The sequence below is a fragment of the Pholcus phalangioides genome, unplaced genomic scaffold, assembly GCF_987345545.1.
Source record: "Pholcus phalangioides strain wild (caught in Gottingen) unplaced genomic scaffold, Ppha-v1.0 ptg000007l_1, whole genome shotgun sequence".
Taxonomy (NCBI): Eukaryota; Metazoa; Arthropoda; class Arachnida; order Araneae; family Pholcidae; genus Pholcus; species Pholcus phalangioides.
The window spans coordinates 16,286,917-16,295,352 of record NW_028301600.1 but is presented as its reverse complement, the minus strand read 5'-3'; the positions used below and the strand labels follow the sequence as shown (position 1 = coordinate 16,295,352).

General features: G+C 33.3%; 1 protein-coding gene across 5 annotated transcripts in view; it reads left to right on the top strand.

The window, feature by feature from the left end:
- The first annotated feature begins 350 nt into the window (after window positions 1–350).
- LOC149084982 (peptidyl-prolyl cis-trans isomerase FKBP4-like) overlaps window positions 351–8,436 on the top strand; it is a 46,673-nt gene continuing 38,587 nt past the window's right edge. For 2 of the 5 annotated variants that reach the window (XM_089232728.1, XM_089232729.1), the window contains exon 1: window positions 372–577. The gene's annotated coding sequence lies outside the window, so the exon portion shown is untranslated. Of the gene's footprint in view, window positions 578–8,436 lie in introns of all 5 variants that reach the window. The other 3 variants (XM_089232726.1, XM_089232725.1, XM_089232727.1) reach the window with 3 other exon arrangements.

Genomic DNA, 8,436 nt, shown 5'->3' with positions numbered 1-8,436 from the left:
ACTTCAAATCAAAGATTAACATTATCTTCACAATTCAGAAATCACTTTTTTTTTTTATCATGAGTTGGCAACTTTACTTACTTTTGGCAATAATTGGGACTTTCCCGTATTTTCCCATATTTCGAAGCTCAATTTCAAGTATTTTTCACGAGCAAATATGATCAGCCTATTTATTTGGTCAAAATTATCTTTATATTGTTTATAAATAATTATCATTGGCTACAATTACGTGGAAATACGGTAATTTCCTATGGAGTCATTCTTTCCTCCATGGTAATTTCCCGTCAAATGCAGATCGTATGGTCACATCGAATATAAAACCAATTTGTTTTATGTCCGTTACTTGTATCAAACAAGAAGTCAACACCGTCTTAATAAAAATGTCGTTTATTTTCGTTTTTCCTAGGAACAACCGTTCATATAAATAACCTTTATCACTTGTTTCTGTATCGACAATACGATTCTTGCGTTCGCCACGAGAGCTTCGTATTTTTAATTGGGCTGTTAATAACTGTTGTTTCACGAAATAAATTTCCATTGTTGCTTCGCAAATTTTAAAAGATTATTTATTGTAGCTGTAAGTTTTGCATTTATTATTTTGACTTCTAATTATTTATCAATTTATGATGCTTTCAACTCAATTTTGTGCATTTGATTTAATTTCCTTGTGTGAATTTTACTGCCATAATTTCCTGCTTATAATCCGCACATCCAAATTTCGTTTTGTCTACTCTTATTATAAGTTGTAATATCTGTATCAGTGAATTTCACTAATTTGAAAGAGAAAATTCCTCTATTAACCGCAAACGAAACACCGCATCGGGAATGTGTGAGGTAGAAACACTATAAACCTTTTAGTTTAAAAATGCACACAAAACAAGGTTGAGATCTTTGTTGAATTAAGATCTGAAATCTGTACTTTAGCATTCTGGTGATCTGTGTTGCTCATGGCCCCGCAGGGTCCCTAGCTGAGATCTTTGGGGGCTTTCCCAAGCCTGACTTTTCACGGACCCCCTTCTATAGTGAATTTCAGGATTGACAAGTTTTTTCCATAATTGGAAAAAACGCGGTAAAAATTGTCCCGCAAAAAATAGGTTTTTGCTAAGTGGCAAGAATTGATTTTTCCCCCATTTATGCATGTGAGACATTATTGTTTGTATATTTGATTATTTTTTTTAATGCAAATAGGATAGCTTTTAAAAACATAAACTTTACTTTATGAATTAATAAGTTTTTGAGTTGGTGAGTTTTTGCCATTGCTGAAAAAAACTGCAGTAAAATATGTCCTGACAATAATGGGTTTTTCTCAATCATAAAAAGTTGATACTTCATACTTTTTTTTTTCTAGCATCATTTCAGAAAAAACATGAAAAAATTGTTTGAAACACACAAACTCTGATTTCAGAATTATATTAACATGATATATAGGCCTATGCTTATTAATTTTATTAAAAAATGAGCACAAATTATGTTTTACAAAAACGTTTAAAACATCTAATACCCTACCATTCACGCAATTGTATTTACAATGAAAGTTGCAAATTTTGTCCAAAGTAAACCATATAAAAAGTAAATAGATAGATAGATATAAAAGAGAGAAAGTAATGTCTGAGATAGACAAAGCACAGTAATACCATGAAGTTATGCTATATGTGAGGCTAGTAACAACCACGTAAGTCAACGTACAGTTTTCTATAGAAATACATATAGATATTAGTTCATTGGGACCAAATTTTACAAAAAGAACACCTGTCTTTTTCTTTCTTACTCTGACTATAATGCTATGGTACTCTCATATATATAATATGTAAAATATCTTTATAAATATAGGTTAAGTTGTCGCTGTGTGCAATCTGCTCGGGTAAAAAAGACTGTATTAATATCTGTATTTGCACTCTGAAATCTGCTCAAATGAAAGTTGTGTGTTAAGCACTTTGAATATTTTGATAATACTTTGACCAATCGAAAGAAATGAGCTGCTCGTTTTTGGAGGCAAGGAAACAAATTTCAGCCATTAGTTGGAGTTTATTGAAAGTTGCAGACCAGGTGCATTTGTCATCAAAAAGCAATACATTAAACCAGTTATTCTTTGAACTTGGCATTGGACTTCACGTATAAAATTATGACCCTTTTCTGTGAAAAATATCACATACCAAACAAGACTTAGGATTTCATTCTAAAATCCCAGCAAGGTTTTCATCTTTACATAATACTGTAAACTCTCAAAAATTGGTACAATTTCATTAAATATAATATTCTGAGATCGAATAAAACAATTTTTTACTTGATTATTATTTAATGATCTCAACAATAATCCAGTGATTATGCTTGAATATAAGAAATGTGTATTTTTCACAGAAAATAGTGTAACTCTGAAATCGCAAAAGTCTGGGGTATTACCATACAGTGAAACCTCACTTCAATGATGCTTGATGTAACAATAAATCCCTCTACACCACTACATTTTTCTTGATCCATAGAGTATCATTATATCAAGATCTCGCTGTATCAGGGTTGGCATGTTTTTGCCATAGGTGGAAATAACCACTGTAAAAACTGTCTTGCATGTGAAAACACGTCTATGTATGTGAACCATTGCTATACATTTATTTTTCCATTTATTATGCAAATAACATGGTTTTTAATTCACATTTTGGTTTAATAATCAATAACTTTTAGTAAGATTTGCCATAGCTGGGAAAAACTAGAGTGAAAAATGTCCTGACAAAAATAGGTTTTTGCCAAGCATAAAACAAACCTACACTTTCCACATTAATTTATGAAGAACATTTCACCTTTTCTTACTGTGAAACACAGCCAAAAATATAGTCCTTTGTCGTTTGCCCCTCATACCACAAAATACCTCATAATTTTTATTTTTTTTAAATATTTATTCCATATTATTTCAAATTTATGTGGAAGATGGGAAAAAATATTTTTTAAAGATCGGTCACAAAGCGTTTTTGCTGCTATGTCTTCAGGGTGGGTGTTGACAAGATACGCCTTCCTCACTCAAACATTACCATCCCCTTTTTAAACAGAAGTTTCATTATATTATTATTATTCCCATTAGCAAACAGATTTGCTATACACTTGTACACGCTTCTTCAAGAGTTTTTGCAAGAAAAAGAGCTTTCTTTATCGTTTGATGACTTTATCGTTGATAAATGAAATATGCGTGTCTATCTTGTTTGGCAGAGCCATTTGAAAATTCATTTCTTTGCAGCTGCTCTGAACTCCTATAAACAAAGTTGCTGTCAACAAGATTTTTTCTCACCCACACACTTTGACGTACACTGGATACGGGTGGGGGGGGGGGGAAAGGGGTCACTTATCGTTTGTGGTGAATATATGCATTTCAAAAGAATTCGCACTTCTGCTTGAACAGCTTGTTGGGAGGAAGTAATATTGGTTTCGTCGAAGGTGGCGAGCCGAAGAAGTCTGAGGATTATCACGTAGACATGAAGATTAAGTTTTGAAAATCTGGTTCGAAAGAGTAATGCTCATTTTTGATTCAGTTAGCCTCATTATGACAAACACTATAGATACCGTGAGAAAGCCTGGCCTGGGGGCCCATTAAAGATCCCAGTCGAGGGGCTCCTGCTGCTGGAGGTCATAGTTCGCAATCTACGTACGGATAAAAACCGAAATTGTCTTGACAAAAGACAGGATATCAACAACAGGTTGAAGTAAAGAAACGAAATAATGTGGATGACTCTCATCAAATTGGAACTTTTACAGCCTGTGGATTATTATGAAATATTTAATTATACAGACCCGCAAGAAAAATAAAAAGCGGCAACACAACCGTAAGTTGTTCATAATTTGTTTCACGTTATAATTGGTAGCATATCCGGCCCAGGAAAATCATACAGCGTAAATTAGCTCGGAAATAAAGTTGTAAAATTCGGAAGAAAAAAAAGTAATGAGAAAAAATGAGGATTTTTTTTCTCACTATCTGCCGTAAAATAATAAACAACTCGCACAAACTTTTCTAATGCGTGCGACCATGGCGCCTCATCTTGCCGCAAGACCCCCCCCCAGGCTGTGATCTTTGGTGGGCCCTCAGACCAACCTTTCAACAGCCCTTCTATATAGTAAACTTTTAGCGTAAAAAAATGACAAAAATTGTCGCAGGCAATGTCCGGACTGCAGCCCTGTCATCCCAACTCTTGAGGAGTATGCTATGATAACGACAGAATACCTTATCGAACTTTTTTTGGGAGATATATACCTCTTTCTATTTTAATTAGTGTTATCAACAGTTTTTATTTCAACAAAATTTAGAGAACAGTGAAAAAAAAATTTCCCAGGAAAATTTTTTTCTTCATAACAAATTTATGATCTCACGTTTGAGGAAAAAACGCACTTGTTCGGAACACGTAATGAAGGGGCGGGTAAAATTACAGCCAATACAGATAAAGGATGCGGAGTGATATCAAAAATTGGTACAGCGGTTTATTTACATCAGGACCCAAGTTAGAGTGGACAGAGTATAGTATCACTTAAAAAAATTGATACAAAAGAATTTTATATTGTTATAATGGCCCTTTACCTGTAGGAAAACATACAATTTTTCCTACAGATCATTGCAATGGAATGATCGCTATAACATATAACATTGGGGCATTATAATGAGCATCGACTGTATCTCTCTTTATTTGTACATTTTTCTACCAAATTACTTCTCAATGTGACAGTATAAAGTTGATTGTTGTAATGATTTCAAGTCTTAGTTACATATAATACATATTAAGTCAAATGTTTTTTCCCATTAAACCATTTTTGCCCTGGTTTTTACTAGTTTTTGCCACTGTCCAGGCAAAACCGGCAAAATGCCCAACCCTGGTGAATTTATAGCATGAAATAAAAAAATATGATAATTGTCTCAGGCCCCAGGGCTGGAGCCTTGTCAGCCCCACTGTTGTGGGGGGCTATGGTGTTATGGTGTTGCTACCAGGGCTTGACAAATCCCAGGCTGCAGGTTGCCATGGCAACTAGAAAGCCAGTATTGGCACCTAAAATTTTCTACATGTGATTGCTTAATTGGAGTATAAGGATGACACAGAATGTTTTAATTTCATTGCAATGTGTCTTCAACTAAAGAAAGGGTCCAGAAAAAAAAAGTCCAGAAAAAATGGGAAAAAAAGTTATCCAGGACTGTTTTTCATGAGGAAAAATACTTGGCTCCTAGGAAATTTTGCTGGCACCTAAATATGTTTTGATTTGTCAAGCCCTGATTGTTACTGACCATAGGCAGTGGAATCTGGGGACTGAGAGCATCTGATAACCCTTTAACCCATAGTTTCCCAACCTTTTTTGTCCCATTGCCCACTTCTTCATAAATTTTTTTCTCTCATGCCCCAATGCAATCTAACCCATAGGATCCTATGTTATACCTGTAGCTTCTACCGCTTCCCTGGAACTTTCCATTGCCCACGTTGGGAATCAATGCTCTAGCCCCTCTATCCCTAATGTTATGGGTGTCTGACACTAATACAATATTGAGGATTGGAAGAAGTTGTTGACCATATTTAATATTTAAAAAATGTAAATTCTTCTACTGGCTCCTGTAAGCTATCTGTTATGTTGAAAAAAACAAAAAAACTTTTTGTGAATTATTTTTTTGAATGTTTGTTTTCATTCTAACCTCTAAGAAAAAAAGATTATAAACAGTGACTTTTTTTTGTAATTCACACTAAGAGAAATTCAGATATTTTTAATGTATAAATCCAAGAATTACACACAGAATAATACAGTGTTTTTGGATAATGATTGATAGCTTGAGAATGTAACTCTTGAATAAAAGGATTATTAAATTAAAGATTAGATTATTATATTAAATTAAAGATTAGATTATTATATTAAATTAAAGATTAGATTATTATATTAAATTAAAGATTAGATTACTATATTAAATTAAAGATTAGATTATTATATTAAATTAAAGATTAGATTATTATATTAAATTAAAGATTCTAAATTATCTTTATTTCATTAAAAAAGAATGTAATATAATTATAAACTAATATAGACAGTTTTAATATTCAGATTAAAATTTGAAAAATATTCAAGTTCATACAATTTTTTATTTATGTAATTTTATTAGCATAAATATTATTTAGTGCATGCATGCATGTAGTTGGTGATTGTTATTAATCACAGTCCCATTGATTCACCATACAGACAAGGAAATAAAAGTAAAATTAAAAATTTCATTTAAAAATAATAACAAAATTTGTGTGATAGAACTTTTTTTATGTGGTTATTCTAATATGTAAGCCCTATTATTCTAAATTAAAAATATGCAAATTAAAACTGGAGTAATTTAATTGATACTTTTATTTCTAAATTATATATTTTTACACCTTCCAATCGTCACAAATCTTTAAAGTTTAAATCACAAAATCTTGTTCTTTGCAAATTTCATTGCATTAAATTATTTTGAAAATTCAATTAATTTGCGTGCCCTCCAAAAGACGTGAAGTCTAACATCCTTGAGGAGGTCCCCCTTTTTTGGGCCCTTCATATGAATTTTCTATTAAATTTGTATGAGGGGCGTTCAATACGTAAGGAGAAACTGTGGTTAACTTTCTTTGGAAAATTATATTTTATTTTTCAACAGTCTTCTCCCTTAAACTCATGCACTTTTTTCAATGGTTTTAAACTTTCTTTATGCCATCAGGAAATTACATTTTCTCTAACTCTTTGAAAAAGTTATTTACAGCTACAATGGCCTTTCCATTTGATGAACAATTTTTTCCAGCTAGCAAAACTTTCAATATTGAGAGCAGGAAAAAGTTGCATTGGGCCAATCTGTAGAATTTGGTGAATGAGAGATTTGTGCAAAGCCTTGCATGAAATTTGGCCATTGTAATGGTGTATCTATGAGATGGGGAATTGTCTTAATGAGATGGGAATTTTTTGTGCATCAATCTTGGCCGTTTCATCTGCAGCTGTTTTTTCAAATTTCCCAGAAAAATAGCATAATGTTCTCCAATTATTGTCTGACCCTTCTCTGGAAGTAGTCTATTATATAGACTATATGTCAGGGGGTTCTGAAACTTTTTCCACCCGCCTCCCTAATCAACGCTTATTTGTGGCATCCCAGAGCTGTATTTTACAAAGAATCTTTTGGAAAAATCTTTGTCAGGGGCACCACGGCATACAGTTTGAGAACCCCTTGACTATGTCATGAGAATCCCAAAAAAATGTGGCCATTGCTTTTCCAGCAAACAAAACAGCCTTCATCTTGTTTAGTGCCATTTCACCATGCTTTACCACTGCTTTGGTTGTTGCTTTAACTCTAGTGTACAGCGGTGAATCTATGTTTCACCTGTGGTCAAAAATCGACACAGAAAGTCTTCAGGATTATTAGCCAATATCAACAAATTTTCTTTTGAAATGTCTTTTTCATTCACTTTTGATCAGTTGTCAGCAATCACAGCACTCATCTTGCACAAAGTTTTTCATTTCCAATTTCTCATGAAGAATATTGGGAACCTGTTCTATAGAAATGCCCACAGTATCAGCTATCTAAAGCACCTTCAATCTGCGATCTTCATGAAGATACCATGGAATTTTCCAATGACTTTGTTCTGGTTCTTACTTTGTACTTTTAGGGGTAATGTCCTAAACCAGGCACCCAGGATGCTCTTCTTCTTCTGTGGATGTGCGCCCTAAAGTAGAATATACCAAAATCTGTGACGTATGTTGCAGAACAATCAGTGCTACTGCTGAACAAACTAGAAAAATTTCAAGAAAAGTGTAGAAAACACTATGGGAATTTTTACTGCAGAACATCCCCATTCAGCCGAGGGCTCGTTGCAGAACAATGCAAACATTCTGCTTTGGAGGATGTGCGACCCATTTAAAATTCGTTGATCCAAAATAAATGGTCTTTAATGATGGTGAAGAGTCCCTGTGAACTTATTCCAATTCAGCTTTCATCTGGGTAGCTTGCAACTATTCAAGATAAAAATGCTTTTTTTTCACTGCACAGTGCTTTAGTTTTATACATTTTCAGAATAACTGCTATAACCCAAACTTGGAGCGGCGTCAAAAAATAAACCACAAAGTGAACCACTTTTTTCTCTTACTTGAGACAAGTTATGAGTCATAGGTTATGAGATAAAGAGTCATACCTGCAGTTGTAATAATTTGAAAGTGATTGTACTGCTTTCTCATAGAGATTTATCTTACTTGTTGAATGGCCTATGTAAAGGCAGACTCTTATTCTAAAATAGGTGCTCTTCAAAACAATTTTCTATAAATAAAAAACTCCAGAAATTTTCAATATCTGATTTCCATAATTTCATGTAGCTAATAGTAGTTTCATATTTGTATATGACTGTTCCATCCAAATTTCACCAAAAAATATCATAGGTACCCTCACCATCCACAAGTTTTTATCCATTGTTTATCTTTATGAGGGCA